This window comes from Rhamphochromis longiceps, linkage group LG9, assembly GCF_057381845.1.
Source record: "Rhamphochromis longiceps isolate RC_006_pf linkage group LG9, R_longiceps_female_GT1.1, whole genome shotgun sequence".
NCBI classification, from domain to species: Eukaryota; Metazoa; Chordata; class Actinopteri; order Cichliformes; family Cichlidae; genus Rhamphochromis; species Rhamphochromis longiceps.
In genome coordinates this window covers 24,236,605-24,263,077 of record NC_140565.1, presented here as the reverse complement: position 1 = coordinate 24,263,077, position 26,473 = coordinate 24,236,605, and positions in this window count along the sequence as shown.

Sequence of the window (26,473 nt, the reverse complement as noted above, 5' to 3'; positions counted from 1 at the left end):
TTCTCCACTTCAAAAGCCGCTCATTTCTCAAATAAATGAAGGGCATTTATTGCAAACAGAAGCTTCTGCGTTATGTTTGTCTCAATACATCAGTCACAACTACAGCGTCCTTTAGCCATTTAGCCCAGACGTCCAAGAGAGCTGCTTCTTAATGAAAAATCACTCTCATTTTGAAAGGAGTAAAGCATACCTTGCAGACTGGTAGTGCATGCAAACACCCACCACAGACCCACCACTTCCCTGTTATGCTGAACCTGAGACGATGCTTCCTCCCTGCTTCTTCGCCAATGATCAGAATGACGCGTTTCAACACCACGCTCTCTCCCACACTCCTATGTTATGCCTAAGTTTGAAGGAGTGTTTTCCAGCCCTCGATGGACTTTACTTGAAGAGCTGCCATGAAGTCATCCGCCAACACGTGGCTTCAGGTGGTCAAAGTGTCTGTTTGTCCGCCCCCGTCTTCATACAGCTTTTTAGCTCAAGCAGGGGGAAGTTTCCACGTGGAGGATGTCTCAGCTGTGAAGTCTCATCCTTACTGGTTAACCGTATTTAAGCCGAGCGCAGAAACATTATGTAATGTGGGCTGATGTATTAGCTTCACGTAGCAGCAGATTAACAGATAACCAGGCTGCCTTTGTTTCATTTTTTTGATGTAGTTTGGGTTAAGGGCGCTTTAATGTCACTGCAAATATTGGTTAATGTTGTTAAGAGGTGTGAAGATGAGTGTCACACTTTCATGACAGGTGGAAGATCTGCAGAGATCTACAGCACTGTGCAAAGGTTTGGAGCCGCTCTTCATTTCTTTGTATTTTGCAAGGAATACAGTGTATAAGGCCAAAACAGAATTTGCACAATTCTTTTTTTTTTTTTTTTTTTTTTGCCTGTCCCGTTTGGCTCTTTTGCCATCAGAATTGTTGTCTAAAGGCAAAGAAAGATGCCCAACGGATTTACTTTACCAAACTGACCATCCCAGCCTTGCCGTAATGGTCTATTTGATTCACCTTTTATTGTTTATTTTATTTTCACTTACTGAATACGGGACAGACTTGACTGGGGGAAAGAAGGGGAGAAAGAAAGAGGGAAAGAGAAACAGCTGAGAAGAGGGACGGGGGAGAAGGGCAAAAAACAAAAACCAACAGAACGGGCAGAGAAAAAAAAATGCATATATCGATCACCTGGATCACCTGCTGAGAAAGAAAAAAGAAAGCAAGCAGAAGAGAACAAGAGTAATAGAATAAACAACATCACAATGATATATGGGAATATGACAGTAAATACTAAATGTTAAACATTATTGTGCAGCACATAAGATCAACAGAACACAGTGTGCTTTGAGGTAGGAGCCAAAAAGGGTGTAGTTTGTGGGTGTGATCACCCGTGTGTACACCTGTGAGCATGGACGCGCTTGTTTTTTGTTTTTTAAAAGGTTCCTTCATGTAATAATCTGCTAGAGGGTGTGGGGGGGCCACAGCCCCGTCCTCCAGGGCGTGAAGCAGGTGTGGAGGAGATCAAAACTCCAGACATCCAGAGGCCCCCAGAACACAAGAGACCAAGGAAGACCAACAGAGGGGCAGCTGCGCCACTGTCCCGGAAAGAGCTGAGGAGAGTCCCAGATGAGGGCTCACTCAGCAGCCGCGGAGCAGAAGCCAGGGGGAGTTGCAGTGACGCGCCCGTGAGCTCCGCCGGCAGCCAGCTGCGCCTGAGTGACCGAGCCCCAGGCCGAGAGGCCGGGGGCACCCCACCTCCGAAGTGGCCCGAGCGAGCCCCAGGCTCCAGGCCCCGATAAGCGGCCGCCAAGGAGTGAGCCGGTGTGTACCTGGACGCCCATCCCCGGACACAAAGAACCACCAACGCACCGATGTCTGAGGGGGTCCGCCACTGGCAGGGGAAGTGGTGGTAGGGGGAGATAGGCCTCCAAACCTTGGAGGGCCTGAGACGGCCAACTCCTCCTCCTAGTCCTAGCCCCCCTGTTCCAGCAGGTCGCAGAGAACGGGGGTGAGAGAAGACTCCGAACCTCCCTCCACCCGCTCATTGTAATGTTGATGCATGTGTGTTCTAAGGTGCATTTAAAACCCAGGAGGGCTTGGAGCTACCTGCCAGAGAGCAGCAGGTAAGCGCATGGTCCCTCCTGCTAGCCCTCAATGTCTACGTGTATTTAAAATTGAGAGGTGGGCAATGATGCCAGGGGTGGGGTGTACACCCTGATGGTACTTTGGACTCCGTGTATCGTGCCCACCCCCAAGATCCTATATGTATGTGTAATGAGAGTGTGAGTAATGTGAATGTCTAAGTTGTGGGATAAAATTGAGGCAGAGGCAGCCAGAAGGGGACAGAGGGGGGGGGGGGGGGTAGCCTCCTCTGCACCCTGGTGACATACCCCTACTCCAAGGCCCTGCATGTGTGGGTGGTTGTGGTGGAGCGGGAAGAGGGAGGCAGCTGGAGATGGGGAGGGAAGGAAGGGAGGGGCAAGTGACCCCTCCCTGGGGCCAGCTCCCCCGCTGACCCCAGTAGGCACCCCCATACTCCGTGACCCGCCAGGGAAAGGGGGCCCAGGCCCATCCAGACCGGGCCCAGTGCAGCAGCGCCGCCCGGCCCCACAGAGCCCGGGACAGTCCACCCAACCCCACCACAGAGAAAACTGCACCCACCCCACCATCCACTCATCTTCCAGACTACATAAGACAATAAACACCCAGGCTGAGATCTTCCTCCACCTCTCCTGTATCTCCCCCTCCTGCAGAGGCAGCTCCTGAGGAGAGGAAAGCTCCTGCAAGATGTGACAATCTCCCCCACCAGTTGAAGAGCCCCCCAGGTGGCTCGACGCACCGGCGGCACCCTGCTCCAGGGCTGGGCCCCCATGCACCCACCCGCCCACAACCCCGGCAACACACCAACCAGGACCCAAGCCCCCGAGGCCCGGTCCGGGTCCCAGCCCAGAGACGGAGCGCCCCCAGAACCTCACGCCCATCCCGGACCCACCCAGGGGCAGCCAGGCTACCAGGTCAGTAACCCACGTCCGTCAGCACAGACCCTCCCCTAGCCCCGCTGCACGCAGCCGCGAGGAAACAGTCACCTGAGAGCCAACAGAGCCCCTAACCGGACATGACCGCTACCCTGGGTTGAGCCCCCCAAGGAAGATGCCTCCAGGGAACCCCCCGACGCCCTAAGCCTGTCCCTACCCCCTCACCAATCACAACAGTGAAGGCGGGACCAAACTATGACCCCCCCACCCCCACTAGGTGATGGAGCTGATCAAAGGAGCCCAGAGCAATTGATCTGATGTGGTGGCAGAGGCTGTATCAAGACTAATGTAATCTAATAGATAATTTCTATATTGGTTAGAATTAAGATTATTTTTATTTTTCCAGTTCATGAGGACTGTTTTCTTGGCTATGCATAGGGCAGTGAAAACCATATGGGCGATATTCTTTTCTGAAGTGACATTATCTAAGCTGCCCAACAAGCACACTAAGGGGGAAGTTGGAATGTTACATTTCAGACACTTCGATAAGTCTTCACATATCTCGCGCCAAAACTTCTGAACTGGTGGACAGAACCAAAGAGCGTGGATATAATTGTCCGGTGAATTGGTTTGGCAGTGTGAGCAGTTGTTGGTAGACGAAAAGCCCATCTTGAACATCCGATGACCTGTATAGTGCACTCTATGTAATATTTTGTATTGAATTAATTGAAGACTGGGATTTCTAATTAGATGAAAGGTTTTTAAGCAAATCTGAGACCAGAAGTTTAGGTCTAAGTTAACTGATAAATCCGCTTCCCATTTTGCAATAGGAAGTGATATTGATTCATCTGTTTTAGAAAGCATTCTGTATATTTTGGATAGTAATTTGGGGGGTTTAAGAGTAAGAAATTGAACCACACTTGGTGGTGTTTGTAGTTCAACTTGACCCGGTTTAAATTTCTTTTTTACTATGGATTTAATTTGTTGATATTCTAAAAATCTTTTCTTGTTGATCCCATATTGTGTAACTAGTCCGTCAAATGAAATAAATTCTGTTCCTTCTAGTATATGTTCTAAATATTTGATTCCTTTATCACTCCAATCTGAAAAGTTTATCATATTATTGTTTTGTAATATGTTAGGGTTGTTCCAGATAGGTGTACGTTTGCATGGGATTAATGAAGACGCCGTCAATTTTAGAAACTCCCACCATGCTGTCAGAGAAGAGCTGATGTTGATGCTTTTAAAGCATTCATGTCGTTGGATGTTTGAGCTGATAAATGGTAGGTCTGAGATCTCTAGATTATTGCAGAGTGCTTGTTCTACATCTAGCCAAGGTTCATCTAAGAGGGTGTGTTTTAGCCATCCTGAGATAAACTGAAGCCTGTTGGCTAAGAAGTAGTGCTGAAAGTTAGGCAGTTCTAGTCCTCCTTTATCCTTGGTCTTTTGTAGTGTTTTTAAGCTTATACGTGGGGGTTTATTTTTCCAAAGGAATTTGGACATACATGAATCTAGAGATCTGAACCAATCTTGTGGCGGTTTAGTTGGGATCATTGAGAATAAATAATTTATTTTTGGTAAGACCATCATTTTTATAGCGGCAACCCTTCCTTACTGGTTAACCGTATTTAAGCCGAGCGCAGAAACATTATGTAATGTGGGCTGATGTATTAGCTTCACGTAGCAGCAGATTAACAGATAACCAGGCTGCCTTTGTTTCATTTTTTTGACGTAGTTTGGGTTAAGGGCGCTTTAATGTCACTGCAAATATTGGTTAATGTTGTTAAGAGGTGTGAAGATGAGTGTCACACTTTCATGACAGGTGGAAGATCTGCAGAGATCTACAGCACTGTGCAAAGGTTTGGAGCCGCTCTTCATTTCTTTGTATTTTGCAAGGAATACAGTGTATAAGGCCAAAACAGAATTTGCACAATTCTAACAAGCTTGAAAGTCGATATTTGGTACGAGAACCTTTATTCTTGTCATTTAGTCAAATAGTCTTCAGGAATAGTTCTCCGGACTTCTTGAAGGACATTTAGAGCTCCTCCTTGCTTTTGTTCCTTTTCTGTCAAGATGATCTCACACTGCTTCAGTAATGTTGAGGTCTGGGCTCTGGGGAGGAGAGTCCTCAGTGTGCTCCATTGTGTGTTTTTCAATTCAGGTATGCTTTTACTGCATTGGCAGTGTGACTGGGATCACTGTCATGGTTAAAAGTAAATGCAATCAGATGCTTTTAGAATCGAAGACTCAAAATTAAAAAGCAAAATCTGATTGTATGTTCATAATTTCATACATTTTTCCATAAACTTTCAACACCACTGGTTGAAATATTGTTTCACAATGACCGTAGATGATCCCTGTTGCATCTCTGTCCAGACCTCTTCTGTACATACTGACAGGCATTTGGATTTATCACTCCATCAGACCTGTAGCCACTGATTTCCACTCCGGTTCTTGTGTAATTTGGCAGACCTCAGCCTTTTCTCCCTGTTTCCCTTCCTTAAAAATGACTTCTTAATAGCCACCGTTCCACTGAGACCATTTCTGATGAGGCTTCAGTGAACAGTAGATGGATTGACTAAAGGGTCAGATACATTTCTCAGGCCCTGTTTCTTAAAGACGTGACTTTAAGATGCTGTTCATCTGCTGTAGATCGTTTTTAGGCCTGACTCTTCTGCTTTTACCCTCCAATTTCCACAATTACTTTTAAGGACACACTGCTTACTTTTCCGAAAAATGTTTGTTGATGCAGCAATATAATTTTGTAGTACTTTTCACATCTTGAGTTTGGTGTTTTCATGCTTGAATAATTCGTAGGTATCTTCAGAAAGCTGGCAACTATTGCTCAACAACACTTTAAAAACAGATTCTGGCTCCTTGGAAGCAAAATATAAAGAACTGAATGTTCTAGTAATGAAAACTAGGCCAAATAAAACTAATGGGTCAATATAATATGAGAGATCAGCTACTTAAGAAAACGAATATGCTAAATTATTAAAAACCAATATATCTGGCAGCCTGGAGGTCAACATGTGAGTGAAAACTTCCCCTGCATCAGAAGAAGCTGCCTGTTGAGCACACCAGTTCCATTCACAACTCGAGCCCTTCGGCCCCAGAGGATGTTTGTCTTTCATCCGTCAAACGGTGTATTTTCACAGTACTGTCTGCTTTTCCTTTGCTCTGTAAGTGTCTTTGCTCAGTGGGAGCAGCTGATGTTGTAGCAGAATATGATTTACAGCAGCAAGAGAAGAGTTGCACTTAAACGGGACGCCACGGGGCACGATACGTTTCAGGGGACATTTGTATGCACGCCAGATCGGTGGGGAATCAATGGCTCTTCTTATACACACATACATGACTCATGCACATAAATAACCCAAATCACGTGTATGTGGATGTTGCTGTAAATCTGAAACCCGGTGTAAGATGTCTGCATGTAGGTTGTAACATAAGCTATCAGTGTATCTCCAGATCGTCGCTAAAAATGGGGAGATCTGCGCCCCGGTTTCTTGGAAACACAGAGCTGCCATGCAGCGTTGCTTTCTAAGTAAGGGCACATCTGTCTGTTTTCACATGTGCACATAAAGAGATTTATGAAGCTGTTTTTGTGGAAGGTAAAGCTGCTTCAACAATTCCTCAAAGAACCCATATTACGTTAAGTTAAAAAAGACTAAAAAGCGCCCAAACTCAGATTGTGTCAGAAGTCGAGTCAAAGGTCATAAAAAGGGTAAGTGGTACCAGTCACATGAATTACTGGTCATGTGAGTGCTTCTATAAACATTTAGTTCAGTATTGCGCCTATAACAAGTTTGATATGAATGGAAATTAAAAGCTATACTGCACCGATGACTCATGCATCAACAAGCTGTGTATGATGTGCAGCTGACATGCTGATGTAGGCGCTGCTAAACAAGCGTCCTGCAGCATGTGTCACACGTGTATAGGCAGTCAGTCATGTGCAGATACGACACTGCTCTGATAAATATAGGAGTTCCGGGATTGCATCCAAACGGGCAGCTGTGCTTTCGTGACACTGATGGTAATCGAATATGACTGGAAGTTTGGTGGAGTGACACACTTCATAAGAAACATGACATATATGCATCATTTGTGGGGATTGTGGGCAATCTGTGGGCAGATCCAGGCCTTTTAAGGTCAAAGATGTTTTGCATTTACGTAAAGCCAACTCACATTTCAGTTTTGAACTTCACAGCAGGGGTTGCTACGTTAGTTCAGAGGGGGTCAGGGCCATGGTGGTCACAGCGTATCCTGTCCTGGCCCCTCTCCTCCGGCGAGGGCCTGCTTGCTGACAGCGGAATGACATCACCAGGGGGGCCCTTTGTCCCCCCTTTTGGGAGCGTTGAAATTTTGCACACAAAGGCTGCGTGGCGCTCCTATCTGCTCATCTGAGTGGACGCAGCACTTTTGAAAATCCCTAACAAGATTAAACCATAGCGCAATCAGCTGTCAGTCCGCACACACTAGCTGCTTCTCAGAACTCACACAGCATCTAAGCCCTGCTGTTCAAACTCTACATGCAAAAACCACATCTAAAGTGGGACGAGTGGAAGGATATGCAGCTATACAAAGCCAGAGAGTTCACAGAAGAAGTGTAACTGGGGAAAAAATGCTTTCAGACTGGCATTCATGCTCTGCCACTTTAGACCGAGAGCCTACAGACATGTTTTTTTCTCACATTTCCATTCAAACTATCATTAAACTATTTTGAGAACCGAGTCTTTTGCAGCTGTCTAAATATCCATTTCAAATCCAATCAACTAAATCTATTTAATTAAAGAAAACATATTAACATGAAGTCAAACATGAATTTATAGTCTGCTAATCTAGTCGGATATAACAACAGGTTAGCTTGGTTTTAATCTGCGTCTCCAGTGGAGTACTTCCATACTTACTCCTGCTATTTTGAGTGCTTAAGTTAAGTTTACACTGACAAGTACAGCTACATGAAATGCATGACGAGTATCCAGATGGTGTGCTTATAAAAGTCAAAGAGTTAAACGTGGAGCTCATGTGCACATTGCTCGAGAGTCATCCGTCATACTGGATGTGATACAACCGCTGGTTGCTAGGGAAACGTGTGTATTCCCGACCAGTTAGCAGTGATTCCTGGAAGTTGCTGGAATTGTTTCCTTTTGTGTCTAAAGTAACTATTTAGTTCTTTTTTTTCTTTCTAGTATTAGTTTAGTATTTAAACTCTCAGAGTTTTACCTCGGTTGTTTACTTTTGACTCTGACAGTGAGCTTTAGTCTTACTTCCTCCTCTCTTGACTGTCTGATTGTGTTCACTAGTCCCTCATCATCCAGCTGTGTTCACTCCCCCTCAGTGTGTGTAAATGCTGTGAACGTCACACCTAAATGTTTCTCTGGGCTTCCTGGATTTCTGGCACTGGGTTTTGGGCTAACCAGCCCAACAACAGCTCACCTTTTGTCTGTCTCTGTGTATCCTGCATCAGGGTGAATCATTCAAAGGCAAAACATACATTTCAGTTGATATGGAGATGATACCCAGTTCCATCTATCCATAAACTACAAGAATAACATTTAAAGATCTGGATGACCTCTAATTTCCTGCTTCTAAATTCAGATAAGCCTAAGGTTATTCTACCAAGGCCTCAAAATCTAACCAAATGTTTACTGTGGATAAATTGGATCTGGATGAATTAGCTTGGCGTCCAGTAAAAGGAGGAATCTTGGAGTTGTTTATGACCAGGATATGTCCTCAAACTGCATGTTAAACAAATATATAGGAATACTTTCTTGCATTTGTGCAATATCTCTAAAATTAGAAACATATTGCAGCAGCATGTTTTTCCATATTGGCTTCTCATCTCTCTCTCCCAGAATCAAATTTAAAATCCTGCTCCTCACATACAAGGTCTTAAATGACCAGGCCCCATCTTTTCTTAAGACTTCATACTACCATATCACAGGCTTACCTGTGGTTCTTACGGTATTTAAAAATAGAATGGGAGCCTTCAGCTTTCAGTCCACTCTTCTGTGGAACCAGCTCCCAGTTTGATTTGGGAGACAGTCACCCTCTCTACTTTTAAAATTAGACTTAAAACTTTCATTTTTGATAAAGCATTTAATTAGGGTTGGATCAGGTGACCCTGAATCCTCCATCAGTCAAGCTGCAAAATGTCCAGGCTGCTGGGGGATTCCCATGATGCACCAAGCATTTCTCACCCCTCCTTACCTCTTTTCACTCACCATGTGTTTGTTTTCACCACTCTGCATTTAATCATTAGTTATTATTAATCTCTTGCTCTCTTCCACAATGTGTTTTTTAACCTGCCATCCCTTCTCACCCCCAACCAGTTGCAGCAGATGGCTGCCCCTCCCTAAACCTCTTCCTGCCAGATGTTTCTTCCTGTTAAAACAACGTTTTTTCTTCCCACTGTTGCCAAGTGCTTGCCCTTCGGGGTCATCTGATTGCCCCTAAAGGCTGATTACCTTACAGTATAAAGCACCTTAAAGTGACTGCTGTTGTCTCACCTTCTGCTTTGAACTCTGCCTCATTATCCCGATCCTAACCTTTCATATCCCAAAGCATGACATCAGTGGTTTATTAGCTATAAAAAGCAGCTGATTTATCCGGTTTATTTCTGTTGTAAAGTTGGGCATGTTATCATTAAAGAAGCAGGTTTTCTCAGATGTTCTACCTGTGATAACAAAAACTCCAGGACTAACAGGCAATCGGTCCAAACACAGTGTCAGGATTTTATCACGGCTACGTCGTGAAATCAGCATTTATTACATAATAAATTAAAGAAAGAAAAAGAAACTTGTCTATTGTCCTCTCTGATGTTCTTCAGTTGTGGTTTGAAGTATCTGCCATGTTTGTACTGGCTTTATGTTCTCCTGGGCTGCTTTAGGTGAATATCCATCCTGTTACATCACCGCACCCTAGAGAGCTGCTGAGTACACGTAAATCAAGGCCATGAAGTGGGATCCTTCATTGTCTTTAATTTCAAAGACATTTCTTCCTTGTACTCGTACACTTAAACCTTGTGCTAATCTGCAGAAACAGATGACTATCTGTTCTTGCTGCTGTTGTCCAGATGTGGTACTATAGTATCTCAGCATTTTCTCAGAACACGACATAACTCAAAAAAACAACAAAGGCACATCAATGTAAATAGTTTTGCGTTCTATATATAACAGCACATGTCAGTAACTCACAGCTTATGTCAGGTTTTGCGTTTGTGCAGCTGCTTTTAGCTTTGCTCTGGCGAAGTCATTTTCTCAGCTAACTGCTGCGAGGACGGGTCGTCACGTTAAAGCTCATGTTGTCTCCATCGAGTGACATTTCAAGTTTGCCAGCTTCGACTTCACAGAGTCACGGAGCAAGAGGGTGGTGCAACATTCAAGAGCAGATGAAATACAGAAACAGCACCGTGTGAAAGCCTTGAAGTCTGGCCGAAAACTGAAAAAGAGCACAGTGGTGTAAAAGGATTCAAAATACACTGTTATCAGATATTCTTGTCAAAAAGATATTAGCATTTTCTTTCCTCCCCTGTTTTTAAACATACAAGATAAAGCGCAGAAGCCTCATGTTCCCGAACCTCCCCAGGGCTGTTTTTAATTGAAATTTTCTACCTCAAAAGAGTTTTAAACGAGCGCCTCTAACAATCAGCGTGAAGGTGGAGGCTGATTGGCTCAATTGCTGTTCAATGCTCATTTGTATCCAGGCGACTCGCTTTGTGTTTGTGTGCTCTGACCTTAAATGCTGAGCATCTGATGACAAGTGCATACATTATCGTACAGACTTGAGAACCTTTTGCATAACATGAGGTGATCTCCTTTATGCACGAAGAAGGAAACGAAAGGAAAGCCCCTCTAACGAGCACATTAGTCTACATATTTCAGTAATGTATAGCTTTATGTTGCAAACATGCCGTATGTACCTACTCCATCCCAGATTAAATTATTTAAAAAAGGAAAAGCTTTAAGCCTGACTCTTACCGACATGACGATCTTAAACAATGGTAACACAAATAGGTCAGGTTAAAGAAGACAAAGCACCGCCTTTATGAGCCAGAGCAGTTTCAGTGCATCAGTGGATATTTGGCTTAACCTGTTTACATTTCACTTATATACAGTAGTATGCCTTTCAAAGCAGTCTCAAGGATTGTAGCTGAGGATTACTGACTGCAGAGTTGAAATAAACGCTGGTCTCACATGTAAACTTGGTGCTTTTAAAATAAAGGAAGTGTCTTAAATAATTCACTGCTCACACTGAGAAAAGCTTCCCGCTCTGGAGTCTCTACTCAGGAGTTTAACATCTGTAGGCTGGAGGTTAATACCGCAGACAGGCAAAGGATCTAATCGGGGTCTTTGCATAATTAAAAAGAAAATGAATATTGAGCAATTTAAGGATAATTTCTGCTTAAACGTTCCTTTAATTTATGTATTTTTTTTTTTTTTTAGCAGGCAGGGGCGATTAAAGACAGTGACACACAATTCAATGTTAACTTACAGAAGGTCAGCTTTATGATTCACTGGAGGGTTAAAGGTTGTGATGTGTCACTGATGCGACGTTACACATTTAATGTGACAGCAAAAAATCAGTGAATGCCCGTCTGTCAAATCATTGCAAACAAATCTTCCAGGAATCAAAGACCTATGAAAGTATGGACGACCTCTCCACCCTGCTGACCCCGACACGTCCGTCTATGGATTGAGCCGAGCAGGTCAGACTGGTGTCAAGCCTTGAGGTTCAAAGGTGAATGTAAGACCAGCTCTGTCGTGGAAATTACACCAAAGTAATTGTCCATAAGTCCATTTTAATTACAGCCGAATCAAAGGAGAGTCTAGTTAACCCGTTCCAGGCCCGTGACACCAGTCATGGATGGGGGTTAGTATGGAAGGAAAATTAGATTATGCATGCTGCGGTGCACTGGACACAAAAGCAAATTCCCAATTTAATTAACAAACAAAGGCCCTCAAACATGAAGCATCCGCTATAGTGGGCTGCAATGTTTTGAAACAGATTTTTCTTAAAAAAAATAAAATAAAGTAGAAAAATCTTACCAATGAACAATAAAAATGGATCACTCTAACTCCAAAGTGTATTTACAGGAAGCCTATAATTTTAAATTATGAGAAATAGGTTTGCTCTTTTCCCCAAGACAGAGAGAGAAAAATCAATATACCCGAGGGATGCAAACGGGAACTAAAGCATGTGAATGAGTCTGCCTTCTGGTAGATGGACTTTGACCTTCCTGTTTCACTGTATTTCAAATCTTATGCTATGCAGCTTTTTCATTTAACTCTAGGATGTACAAACATGAATAAATTATGATACAAATAATATAGTAATACATATAGTATTTCTTTTGTTTTGAATTCACCTGGATATTTGAGTTATGGGCGTGGCTCGTGTCCCAACAGGCTGACTGGCGTCTGCTAGGCTTCATCTGCTGCTGTTTGTGCATCTTTGAGCATTTTTATTGGATTATCTGACAAAGATTATGTGTCGTCCAGGATGTTTATATGTAAGCTTTGGGAAGTGAAATTCAAATTTTTCTTTAGTCCGTTATTAGCACTAACTAACCAATACATGTTCATTGCACCTGTACAGTTTATGAATGCAGCTTGCTTAAATCTATGAATGTTACATTTATCATTTATCATTCAAGCCTTTCCCAAAGGTGGAACCTGACCCTTGTTCAATTGCTCATTACTTGAATCCCTGCGCCAGTGTGGATTGTGATTAGCATATCAACACCACCGTATTAGCATGCTTACAGCTAGTTAGCAGTCTAGCTGATTCCTCCTGTCAGTCCCACTGCAGCCTGTTCAGCTTTGTCAGCAGCCGGGATCTCCATCTGCAGACAGCAAATGCTCCCTTGGTGAAAGGTTTAGCGCTCCTGCTTTGATCAGATAAATCCTCATGCCAATGGATGCGCTGCACCTTCTTTTGTTTCTGCTCCTTATTGAACAAATGCTGGAAGACAAAGCCATTCGTATGTACTCTTGGTAACCTGGGCTTTAAATCTAGAAATGCTCCGGCATCAGAGCATCTAATTTCTGTGCAGAAGAGGCAACAACATGCAAAGCACTTAACCTCAAAGATGTCGTAAGTGCACTACAGACTGGAGTGCACTTTCTGTTGAAAGTGCCATCAGAAGGAGGAGTGTGCAGAAGTGGCTTTGACATGCATGGAGTTTGTGCCTGGTTGCTCCTTTTTACCCCGATCTTTGGATATGCCCAAGTTAGCGCTAAATGTGTTGCGTTAGCGACCACTAGGCCACATTCCTTATCTCTGCTCTGAGTTTGCCTCCCAAGATTTGAGCCACGTGTGGGTCTGGAGACCTGCTATAGAATATCATCCTGAAAGCAATTCCTCACATTGTGGAATGCCTATTTTTGGCCAGACTGGTGCATTTTTGTGCATGAGAGAAAAAAAAAAAAGAGTCAAACACTCTTGACAGCACTGCTGAGCAGTCACAGCCAGCTGTGAAGTGTTGCTTTTAAAGACTCTTAGTGTAAAACATCTGTCTGGCTTCCTTAAATAAAGCTATTTGCAGCTATATAATTACAGTCTAGACACGCTGTCTTTTCCTTAACATGAACCTGGAGTTACTTTACATGCGAATCTACAGATTTCATACACAGACGTGGTGGAATAAAAACATGGAGTCTGCTGCCTTGTCAGTCAGATTAGGGGAAAACGAAACAAATGTAAAGTGCTCAGTACGACATCAGCAGCTGTTTGTTATGACTGACTCAGGTCGTGTAACAGAGCAGAAAGCTCACTGAAGTAATTCACTTTTGAAGGTTTCTTGTTTTTTTAAGTTTTCATTGAAATCTTGGAGGAGAACATATAAACTGCATGTTCATTTCTACATTTAACCCTTTTATTGTAACATTTATTTGAGCTCTTCACTTTTATTGTAGTTTCTGACAAGAAAAGAGAAAAAGGGAGATTCTGTGTTCATCCAATAATTTAATGGTTTGAAGCTGTATAGTAGTCACTTTCCTACATATTTCAGGATGTCAGTGGGGCAGTTGGTAACACATCTGATGAGGGAGAGAAATAATTTCAGAGAGCCGATCGATCCGGAGCAGCGTCTAGCTGTTTGTCAGAGGTAAAACGGTACTATTTAACTTTATGTATATTCAGTATCAGCGCACCTTTTTGTGCTACAGGTGCACTTGTTGCCAGATGCAGTGGTCTGATTGGTCAGATCTGTTTTTTCGGATCCCAGAAAAATCAAGCTTATTTCAACCAAGGTTTGCAGAAGAACATCTTTATGTCAACTTTTGTAGCAGATGAGCTACGCTGACTCCTGTCAGCTAAAAACAGGGTAACCGAGGCCGTGGTTCACCTGGCCTCACCAAAATCAGACCATAGAAGACTGGAAAAACATTACCCAGTCTGATATCTGCTGTGGTATTTAGATTTTGGCTTTTCTTGAACACACTCCTGAAGTCAAAAGGGAATGCAACCGAAAAGCAGCCATTTATAACTAATGAAGTGGCCGGTGAGTGTATAGACACTGAATGGACTCATTAGATAATTGTATGAACGGGATACTAATCAGGACGGAGCAGGGAAAAAAGTCAGCAACTTTAAAATAATAATAAAACCTTGAAAACTGAAAAACTATGGCTGTGTATCGATCCAATACCAAGCAAATTAGGGGAAGTATTGCTGATACCAATACAGATACTTTTAACCTATAAAGGGAGCTTATGTAGTGGAGGGCAGTGTGTCAGGGTCTGTGAGCTGCTAAATTCTATATGTGCTATATAGATATAACACATTTAATGAACACCAAACAACAGTGTTGTCATTTTTACTGTACACAGTAATTAGTTAAAAATACCTTGCCAGTCATAACTATTCAATCCACCAAATAACTATACATTTATATACATATAAAACTAAGATTAAGTGTTACAAAATCTTTAAAACAGTCTTGATGTAGGAGAAAAACATCAGGGTAAAAAAAAAGTTGCATTTTTGGCCTCACAGATCCAAGATCAGGTCCAAGTGATGGATGTAGGAGGTGTACAGGGAAGTGTTTCAGGGAGAAGATTATTGTATTTCACAGATAAGGAAAGAAGTGTTACGAGATTTCTTCCACATACTTACGAAAACAGAACCGCGTTCACACACATTTCCTAGACAAATAAAAGATCCTGTTATTTCAGAGTCATGTAAAACACTTCATAAGAGCTTACATGTCAATTTAAGGCTTATGGCGCATATATTGCATCTATCAAAGACATAAGGGTACATTTAATGGTGCATGAATGGGGTAATGATAAATCTGTCCCTATAAGAAGGATTGAACGCAGACCCCTGAGGGAAGAGTAAGTACACTTAATGCGCAGGATAAACGACCGACATATGGTGGTGATATATTCTTAATGTAGACACCTAAATAAATCTGATTCATCAGGGATTGGTTTATGGAGTTGTTTTTAAAATATTGTCAGCAGCATGTTCAGCTGTCTTGTCATTTACATGCACTTTTAGGTCCTTTTGAATTAGTGATGACAGAGCGCAACTAATCAATCGTCATTTACATCACAGATCCCTTTTTAGTTTCCAGAAAAGTTCGACAGTATTGAGCCGCTACCGATCAGAAGCCGATCCGTTACCGTTCATGCTTTGAAGTCATGAACTGCACAACCACATCCTCTCGTACGCTTGGTATAAAAGGGAAAGTCCATCAATCAAAGTGTCCTTTGGGGTGGTTGACGTTACGCAAACAGTAATTTGACTCGTCCTGCCTCTAACGGGTGTGTCACGCTGTCCCCCCCTGGGTTTAGATTCCCAGTGGGGATCTATACAACCCCGACCAGGATTTCTGCATCAATCTGGAATTGTCTCTTCTTTCGGAGAAGAGAGGCCTAATGGGAAAAAATGTACCACCCCATCACCACCTCCTCGGGCTGCCATAATGGAGCATCCATGGTCATTAATGGAGCGTACCTCCCAACTCAAGAGTCCCTATTCAGTCTCTGTCATCATTCACGGCCATCACTTCCTCAGAATTTAATGTTTTTGGAGGTTCCTTTTATCCCATTGTCTCTGCACCTCTGTGTCCCTTCCCCATTTAGAAGCGCAAACTTGAAGACGAGCCTGTTAGCTGGGCGTTGGGGCTGACCTCTGAACCCCTCCACTGGAGACTCCTTCAGCTTTGTTTTGGGCCTCTGTCCCCCTTGCCAAGGCAAATCAGACCCCAAACGGGTCACGGAGAGAGGGAGCCACTGGGGGTCTCATTGTCTTCCCATTCACATCAAGTGGCCCGGAGTGTACATCAGACGCTCCCTATAGCCACACACACTGACAGGACAATGTCCACACAAAGTGACAGCTCCTACTGCGTGAGGAATGCCTGTGAATCAAGAAGGTTCAAAGAAGCACGCCAGCGAACCAAAGACATGGGAATATTTGATTGCCAAGCGCTGTTCCTGCCTCTTTTATCATCTGATGGCTTTTATGCAACAATGAGGAAGATTACACTCACACGGTTTATTGTAATGTAAACTTTTATATGCAGAGGACCTTAATGCATTAGGAAGATGTCCATATGAAGCTATACCCTGCAATGTTCTCACCTGCTTCGCTCAAACAAATGCCTCAGGAAATTAGTTTTTGATCCACCAGGACCTGCCACACTGTGCTTATTCTGCTTTCTGTGCTTTAGGGGGCAGGAGAGAACCAGAAGAAAAGACTGGCTGGACCGCACAGGCAGGGCCGTGGGGTCGGAGCAAGCCTGGGGCTGGGGGTGTGATTAGGGGGCAGCTGAGAGAGGGCACGTGGCCGTCCTCCAATACATATTCCCGCCATGGCCCGAGGCCAGGAAATGGGGATTAATGCAGACTAAAGAGGGGACTTAAGTCACAGACAGTCTATGATTTCCATACATTTTATATAATCACCTTTCTGATGAAAGTGTGCATTCGAATGCATGCAAATCAGGGTGAAAGGATTCATTTAGAGGACTGTGACTGAACTCACATTTGCTCATTAAATTACAGATTCATTTGGTAGGCTTTGCACACTTTAAAATATGCTGCATGTTCCGAATATGTGCACACTAATTTGACTCAGTCGGCTCTTTTCACAGCCCATCGCAGGAGCGTATTCGCCTGTCTGACACAGCTTCTTATAACTCATTTTCTCATCTTTTCTCCAGTGATAATGTAGTGAGATTAGAGCACCAAAGCCTCCCGTAGATCCACTGACCACCCATTCAACACCTCATCACAGGACATATTGCTGTTTTGTTAGGCCTGTGAAAAGCATCTTAAGGGGTTCATCCTCAGCAAAAACCTGCTGGGAGTGTGAACCTGAATGGGACGGTCTCTAATAGTCTTTTCAGTCTTTCCAATCTAAGACTAATCACATCCACAGACCAGGAAGCTGACAGTCCACATCTGAGCGCCAGGTAAGTGATGATTGGCTCTTTTTCAGGCAGCTTGATGTGCATCTGTGCAACTGGCACTGCAACTTCAAAATTACGAATAAATCTATATCGATCAGCATGCATCATTTGTTAAGTCTGAGGTAGTTTTATACATAAGCAGACTTAAATTGCCTTGGATATATTCAAACTATTGGAAATATTGGTGTGGATTAGCTGCCTACATAAAATCGCACATTCTGAACTGCATCTGAACTTTGTGTTCTCGCATGCAGCTCAATGTTTTCATGTTTGTGACAGCTCAGTGCTGCAGTGCAGGTGTAAAAATGGCCATAATGTTCCAACATGTTATGGTTTTTGGAAAATAATCCAATACTGTTGCAACACAACTCCAGAGAGCTTCCATCAACTTTAAAACCCAAATTTAACAGGAATTATTTTTAACTTTTAGATTTGAGTCTGACAAAAATTAAACACAGACATTAGGTGGCTACTCTTTTCTTTGAGATGCTTGGCAGCTCAGCTAATCAAAGATATATTTATCCATGCATGTTGGTCTGCTTTCACGTATGAGTCCAACTTCTTGGAAACCCAGCATTGGATTACTCTCTGGGCACTTCTGTTGAATAGTTGGCTATATCTAGTGCACCGAAGAGGAGAGCTTAATTCAATGGAAGGCAGGGAAACAACAGGATGTCCTGTGCTGGTGTTTCTGCTCTCGCTGCTCAGCTGCTGTCCTGGAGATGGTGTTACACTTCCCAGAATCAACAGGAAGAAAAGACTGAGCCAGCCTGGAGCGAACGCTCGGTGATTTAATGTGCTGGAATGCTTGTTTGTTGCTACCTCTGCAGCACAAATGCACACAATCCAGAGCCAAAGCAGCATGTGTGGATAAATGTGCTGCTGATTGGGTAAGCCAAGAGGTATCCCTGGATAAAAATGCCTAATGCAGATAGAAAAATGTCTGTTAGACATGAATAACTGTACAAATTATTATTTTTCTCTTTGACGTGATGTTATTTTTCTTTTGTGCAGAATCTCGTTTTTCCACATCTGCAAAGTTAGCATGAGCCACAGTCACACAGCAGCAACAGTAATGGGAACACATACAAGTTGAAATAAGGCACGCTCGTGCTTTAGAGCCATTTTCACAAATCAACTCTGGACAAGTCCGAAGAATTGGATCCAGTGGGCATCCAAAGTATGATTTTTACTGCACTTATTCTTGGAGATTTGGTGCTGAAACCTTACCAAACAGAGTGAAAATGAAACTAATAAGCAAAGTAAAGCGAAGCTCGTGGTCGTTGGTTTTGGTATCAGGGTTTTGAGGGCTTTTGCATTCATGCTTATTATTAAGTGTTTTCTGTTGTTCTAGTGGGTCTTTTAACCTGAAAAACTAAATGCACAGAGCTCTCAAACAAGACACAAAAATAAGGTCTGCTGACGGAGACATTATGACTGAGGATTCATGGCACCTTCTCATCTCTGCTATTTCAAAGAGAGCCTTTTGTTCTGAGTGTCTTGTATTGTATTGATTGGCACGCCTGCTTAATCAAGCACCAACGGATATCTTGTGCATACATTATATGGACATAAGTACTGGGCCACCTGAATGTTACACCTACAGAATGCTGGTGACTTCTACGCCCCATGCACCTCAGCACTTGGCGATTCTGCTCTGTGGCTTTACATGGTTGAGACACGGTGGTTCCTAAATGTTTCCAGTTTGCAATAATACTGCTGACAGTTGATTGTGGAGTGTTGAGAAGGAAACTTCAAAACTGACTTGTTGCAGCGATGGTATCCTGTTATAGTACCATACTCAAATGCATGGTTAGATGCTTGATATCATATACATGTGGCAATGGGACTGAAAACTCCTGAACTGACATATTAAACGTTTTTACACACCAGACGTGTAAAATCCATGTGAATCAAGCTCAATTGTTTCCAATTTTTTTGATCCGAATAAACAGATCTGACCACTGCTTTTTGTCAACATGTACGCTTGTTGCTCAAAACACGCATTGCTACTGAATATAGAACGATATGGAAATCATAAAATAATACTTTTTTACCCCAGACACACAGTTTGATGCTGCACGGGGTCAATCGGCTCTCTGAAATTATTTCTCTGCCTCCTTAGATGTGGTTCGAACTCTGCACAACAAGAGCTCAAACTGCCCCACGGACATCCTGAAATATGTACGAAAGCGGCCGTGATCCAGCTTCAACTCCCGGATCAAACCATGAAATTCTTCCTGCTTCTGTCTTCTCATCAGAATTGGATGATCGCAGACTCTCCGTTTCTTCCTTTTCTTGTTCAGAATATGTGGAGGATAAATTATCCACAAAAAGAAAAAACATGTTTGGTGTGTATATATGTTATACAACAAGTTTGGATCAGAAAAATTCTGAATTTCGGGTCGCTTTTTTGCAGTACGCTTGGTGTTTCATGGCCATAGCAATGTTGCTAACCCAACAAAACACTCACCCAAAAAACTTTATGGATCCGTTTATATATACTCCATTAAATATGTACATCATACAGCAAGCAGCAACATATTTATAAATGTTATTTATCTATTTAATTATAGCACACTTTCATTTAAAGTACAGTTTCCTATAACATCTTTTTTATTAAAAGGTTTTTCAAGTGCAGTTTTAAGTTGGAATGATTGCATTAGGTCTACTTGCAAGATACTACCAACAGTGTGACTATATTTGTAGTGCTATAAAATAAGGAGAACCTGCATTCATATAAAGGAGCAGCTGTGAAAATTATGCATTGGTGATTAAAAACCTCTGATAGATATCACGTGATCCTTTCAGACGGTGGAGAACCATCTGAAAACAAAAGCTTTCTTTCCCTAACAGGGGCTTCTGAGCCCTGAGGCGTCTCATTTCCTCCTCCCTCATCTCGCTGCTATTCGCTGCTGTCAACGTCATGGAATGTATGATGTCATCCCCTGAGCGCACACACAGCACATGCTCTCACCTGGTTTCCACAGCAACCAAACCACAGCAGTTTCCTCCCACTCATGTCGCAAGATGTGTTCACTGAAAGGCCCCCAGCATACCTAGAAAACACAGGAGAATCAAAAAGCGCTGCGGAGATTTGCATGTGTCATCCGGGCTGCGATGGACAACAATAGCTTCTTCTTCGGTTTTATCTTTTTTTTGTCTCAAACCAACGAGTCCTGTTTCTGCCTGTGTGACTCACAGCAGCTAAAGTTAAATGTTCTGAGGCTTAAGATTCAGCACCTTTCACCAACAGCTTCTCAGCACATCAAAGGCTCAGTTTGTGTCACACTTTTTTGGCTGCGGCTGCAAACTCAAAAACCAGGACTTGGCAGTCAATTTTACATCCTGATGAGCTTTATCTTTCACTTTCAACCCCCTCAGAGCATACCAGCAGCAAAGAAACAGCTGAAGTTTCCAGCGTGATCAAAATATATCCAAAATTGTGCCACTCAGGTTAATGACAGTGACCACTGATTTATATTTAGACAAACCTAAAAACGCATTCAGGCAGTGAACAAAACTCTGAATATATTTGAGCTTTGTTGCGTGAGAGGTAAGTTTATTTCTTTATTCCCCATTTGGTCAGAGCAGCTGTCATTACCAGATGTTTATAAGTAATGTAGTACACTATGCAGTAAATTATTTAATTACTCACTGAAGAAAGTCATTTGTTACACTACTTGTTACTTTGTAAAATAACATGAAATACATTCACATAAAGGCACCATAATGTAAATAAAGTCACATAACGACCAGCCACAACAATATCAAGCTATAGGTTAGGGTCCCACACACCACCACAAATCCCAACACACACGTGATCTTTTTTTTACTTTTAACATAATGCGACCTCATACCAATCGCTGTAGAAACACGAACAAGTAGAAATGGAGGCTACAGCCTGATTGCTCATCACTCCCTTTGTTACCTGTTGAAGTTCAAGCTCTGGCTGCTGTGCTTGGGTCTGCATACACTCAGCTTTGAAATCACTCTTGGTTCTTGGCTTGCTTTGAGTTAGCATGCTGTCTGTGCAGATGTTTGCAAGGAGTCGAAGTTCTGTTTGCAGTATAATGTGGTTGCTTCTGTCCTGGGTGCAGTTTGCGTTTTACAGTTGTGCTCTTTTGATTTTGTACAATAAAAATTTATGTTTATATCTCAACTCCTGAAAATCTGTATCGCTGCACTTCTGACCTACATGCAGCGTCATCCAAGTGGAACAGATGACAGCATGTTTGCATGGGTCGCAAACTCCTTTGTGTGGGCTAACACACATGCAAACAGATGCAGAATTCCCATACAATAATTTTTTCAGTGGAAACAAAGTTTGAATCAGGACTTTTTCATAAAAAAGTGTTGCAAATCACTAAAGGCTTATCCAACAAGTCCCTAATGTGTGGCAGACACAAGATACCTTTTTAAACCCTGCAACAGACTGCTGACCTGTCCACAGTGTACCCTGAATCTCCTCTTATGGCAGCTGGTATAGGCTCAAGTCACTCCACAACCCTGAAACTGGATAAGTAGAAGAAAATGGAACAATGGATTGACTATAACAAGTTCATTTTAGGAGCTGTTTGAAGGGAAAAGTCTACATTAGTCTCAACAGGTAATGTCAGACCCCGTATCAGGATATTGATGACTAACTGGAAGGGATCATGTCAAAAATTCTCCTGGCTGTAGTTTTCATTGTCTTCTTCTTCTTGTCAGTTTCATATTAATTTAACCTACAGTTTAACCCTCATCCTACATCTTCCCTGTGCTAATAATGTACTCATATCAGCCTAACAATAGCTCTTTAGCTGGTCACTAGGTAGCACATCATTATTGAGGTTTTGCAGAACTGTGACCGTTAACGTCTGCACCATTTTGGACGTATAACATTGTAGGATTGTGTGAATAAGGCCTCGGTCACACAGGCTTAGACACCGGTTCATAACCATCTGGCAATCACTGGTCGTGAAAGAAAAATTTCTATACCCCAGACTCGGAGCGGTTTCTGAAGGTTGATGGCAGTTACACAGGCCGACAGGCTGGTCAGTGAGCCCCCCTAGCAACCGACTGTCACTAGGGAATAATGTGTATTTCTGAAAAACTTACAAAAACCCCTTTGTAATTGATCTGGTGAGTAGCAGTCATAGTTTTAATAGAAGTGATAGCTTGGACTACAAACACTGTCCAGCTACTCTCTGAACTGAACTGAAAAAATATACAAAAATATACAAATCAGATGAATGCTATTTCCCAATAAAGAAAAGGTTGCACACAAGCGAATCTTCTCCATTTCTGGTTTGTTTCACATTTGATAGAGTTGCACTACTCTTTGGCTAGTAGCTAGTGTTTGCAAAACTAAAGAAAACCACAGTAATCTGCTTGGAACCAAAGCAATCATTTGGAAGCCTTTGGTGCACCACCTTCTTCAGAGTGAAAGCCAGCAGGAAAGAATGAAAAGATAAACCATTTTCAAGCTTATTCCCTTGCCGGTTGTGTGATCTAACATTATAACAAACCACACAGGAAGTACGAACCTTAGCTGGTGTTATCTGTGTGCTTTCGCTCCTCTTTTGCTAGCGCTTTGTTTGGCCCAGAAATATGGCGCCTCAACCAAAAATCCTGGTCACGCCCCCTCCCGTGACATCACGCTCCAAAGCCCTGCCAACCAGTCAGGGAATAGACATTTCCTAAGCGACTGGTGGTGGTATCGCATCCAGTATGGTGGGCAACTCATGAGCAACGTGCACATCATGTGAGAAACCTCAATACTTGCCCAACTTCCCTAACCTTTCTAAAGTCTCAGATTTTTAGTTTTTCAACTGTCTTTATAGTTTTAATTACGCTGTAAACTTTAAAATATTTTAGTAACACATCGCTCAGAACATGTCATCTTTGGATGTTCACTTGCTTGCTTACTCTCTGCTAACTTCTAATTCCACTAAACCGTTTAAATCCTGTTTATCATGGATGCCTGGAGACACCTGGGAGAACAGCCTCACTGATTGTTTTATTGGCTTGTGCCTCTGAACAATAGCTTATGGTGAGAAAAAGTCATGCAGGCGTGCACAGTTTTGTGAAATAAAAAAAAGGTAAAATGAACCGCCATGCAGTCATGCTGTATGTTACACAACCAGCATCTTACCAGGTTTCAAACAGCACATTTGAGGATATCAGTCTTCTCATATACTTTTTAGACTTTGAATCTGCCGGTTTTCCAAATGTCAAACTCTTCTTATTGTTTCCAAGTTTCCCAGGACAGAATGCTACAGGTGACTTTCTCATTGCAGAGTATTTAGCCATGTCCTGTCTCAAATCAGTGCTGCACGGACCCTCTGCAGTCAGACAAAAGCCAACGTTCAGCTGCCTTTGGCCAAGTCTCTCGTCCACATTGTGTACAAAATGAAATACAGTACTGTGCTAAACCACTTAACTGGCTCAGACTGACAAACAGCTGGCGATGGCAGTTAATCAAGAACCTTTTTCTTTCCTTGGCGGTCGACACACGGCACGGTTTGACTTCTAATAATACAAATGTGCATTATCCAGGCACGCTCTTCGTGCACGCACACGAACACACACACACGTGCTCACTACACTCGGCCTGATCGGCGCAACGCCAGGCCTTATGGGTAACTGGCATGGCTGGTTATCTCCATGGCAATGGGAATGTTGGCCCTGGCGGGTGCCAAGAGAGCAGCTGGTAGGTAGTGGCAGATTAGTCTCTGAACAGATTTACAGCCAGTCAAGTACTGGATGCCCTTTGAACAGAGGAAGAAATTATAAAGAAGCCATTAGAATGAAGCAAAACAAAGGAGGGATTGTAGTGCGACTGAGTGAGTCCACTGACTGAGAGGAGGAGAAACCTTTTCCTAGCTGATCTGCCAGCACACTGAAGGTGCTGAGTGCAAGTGAAGAGCTTGTGGCTCGGAGCGAATGATCAAAAAGAAGCCCCGGCTTTCTGAGAAAATTATACATGGCTGTGTGCATGCCCCCTGCTGAGACTCAGTAAGTGAGATCTGATACAGAGAGGAATGAATTTCAGACCAATTTATTACTCTCTGTTGATTTATTTCTAATTTACTAGAGTCTCTCAGGCATGTTTATTTGATTTTCTGGGGTTTTAATTTGCGCCAATTTGGTGGTATATTTAATAGCATTTGCCTTCTGCACGCAGAAGAACAAAGAAAACAATGCAAAGCTGTTAAAAACACATTTTAGTAGTTTAAAAGCAGAAAAAGAGATCTTCCATTTTTTTCACATAATTACTGCCTGAGGAGCTCATGGGGTGTTAATTACCCATTTTTTGCATCTTCTACACATCTCCAGCGCGGTTATCTGTACATTTGTTGTGTTTATTTGAAGGATCAAGGCGATGGATGGAAAAAGCTGCAGAAAGGTTTCCATATCAACCATTTCTTACTTGCTGTTTCATGGTCATAAACAAAAGCTAAATCCGAGCCGACATGAACCGGAAATCCTCAGATAAAAGTGTTCTGAATTCTATGGGAAACGGACAAAGTTACTGAAAGTTCCTCAGATCCTGTTGTGTTGATTTCCACCTCTATATTTTTATTCTTGAGCTCTAGTAGAGCAGCTTTGAATAATTTACTGTTCAAAATAATCCTTATTTGTCTCATACATGCAGCTCTGTTCATTCACACTCTGAAAGAAGCAGTTTTTGCTCCTCTCCATTTCAGCTAACTTTCTGCTTATTGGCTGGCCCTCGTAAACAGAAGGTTTGAACAGCTGGTGGGTGGAGCTCCTGTGTTCCTCTCTCTGATACAGAGGTTAAGGATACACATATCAGAGCCTCGTTAAACAGCTGCTAAATCAACGCTTCTGTGAGCCTCAGCTTCAGTTATAAGTATCAAGCCATGATCACAGTATCTGCAGGTCTGCACATTATGAAATACACGCCGACTGGACACTCTATTAGGTACACTTTGCTACTTTGTTGGAAACCTTTTTGCCTTCAGAAATGTCTTCATTCTTCATGGCACAAGTTCAAACAGATGCTGGAAACATTCGTCAGAGATTTTGGCCCTTTGTGACATGATAGCATCACACAGTTGCTGCAAATTGTTGGCTGCACATCCATGATGTGAATCCCCTGTTCTCCCATTCCACCACTGCCAATCTGACGGTGGAGGCCATTTGAGTACAGTGAACTCACCGTCATGTTCAAGAAACCAGTTTAAGATGATTTGAGTTTTGTGATATGATGGGTTGTCCTGCTGGAAGCAGCATCAGAAGATGTGTACACTGTGATAAAGGGATGGAAATGGTCAGCAACACCACTCTTTTAGGCTGTGGTGTTTAAATGATGCTCAGTTGGTACAACGGAGTCCAAAGTGTGCCAAGAAAATATCCCCCACACCATTACACAACCAGCAGCCTGAATTGTAAATACAAAACATGATGGATCCATGCTTTCATGTTTTTTACTCCACATTTTTGACCCTACCATCTAAAGCTCAAAGCAGAAATTATCAGAACAATACAGACAATATTTCTTCAATCTTCTAATGTCCAATTTTTGGTTTGCCCATGTTGATCTCTAACCCCAGTTTCCTGTCTGTATCTGACAGCTCATCTGCTTCAGGTTCACTGTGTCGAGTGTTTAGAGATGCTCTCTTCGCCATACCTTGGTTGTAGCAAATTGTTATTTGACTCACTCTTGCCTTCTTATCACCTTTAAGCGCTCTGGTCATTCTCCTCTGATCTCTGGCATCAAGAAGGCATTTTCTGTTGTTCACTGGAAAATTTCTCTTTTTCTGACAATTTTCTGTAAACTCTAGAGATGGCTGTTTGGGGAAAGTCCCAGCAGATCAGCAGTTTCTGAAATACTCAGATCAGCCTGTCTAACACCAGCAACCTTAACAAAGTCACTTGTATCACCTTTCTTCCTCTCTCTGATGTTCAGTTTTTAGCAGGTCGTCTTCACCATTTCTACATGCAAAGATGCATAATTGATGCCAATCATGACTGGCTGATTAGATGTTTGCATTAACAAAACAGCTGAAGAGACATAGCATTAAAATAAGCTGGTTCGTACATCACATTTCTGTCCACGTTTTAAAAAAGGGAAC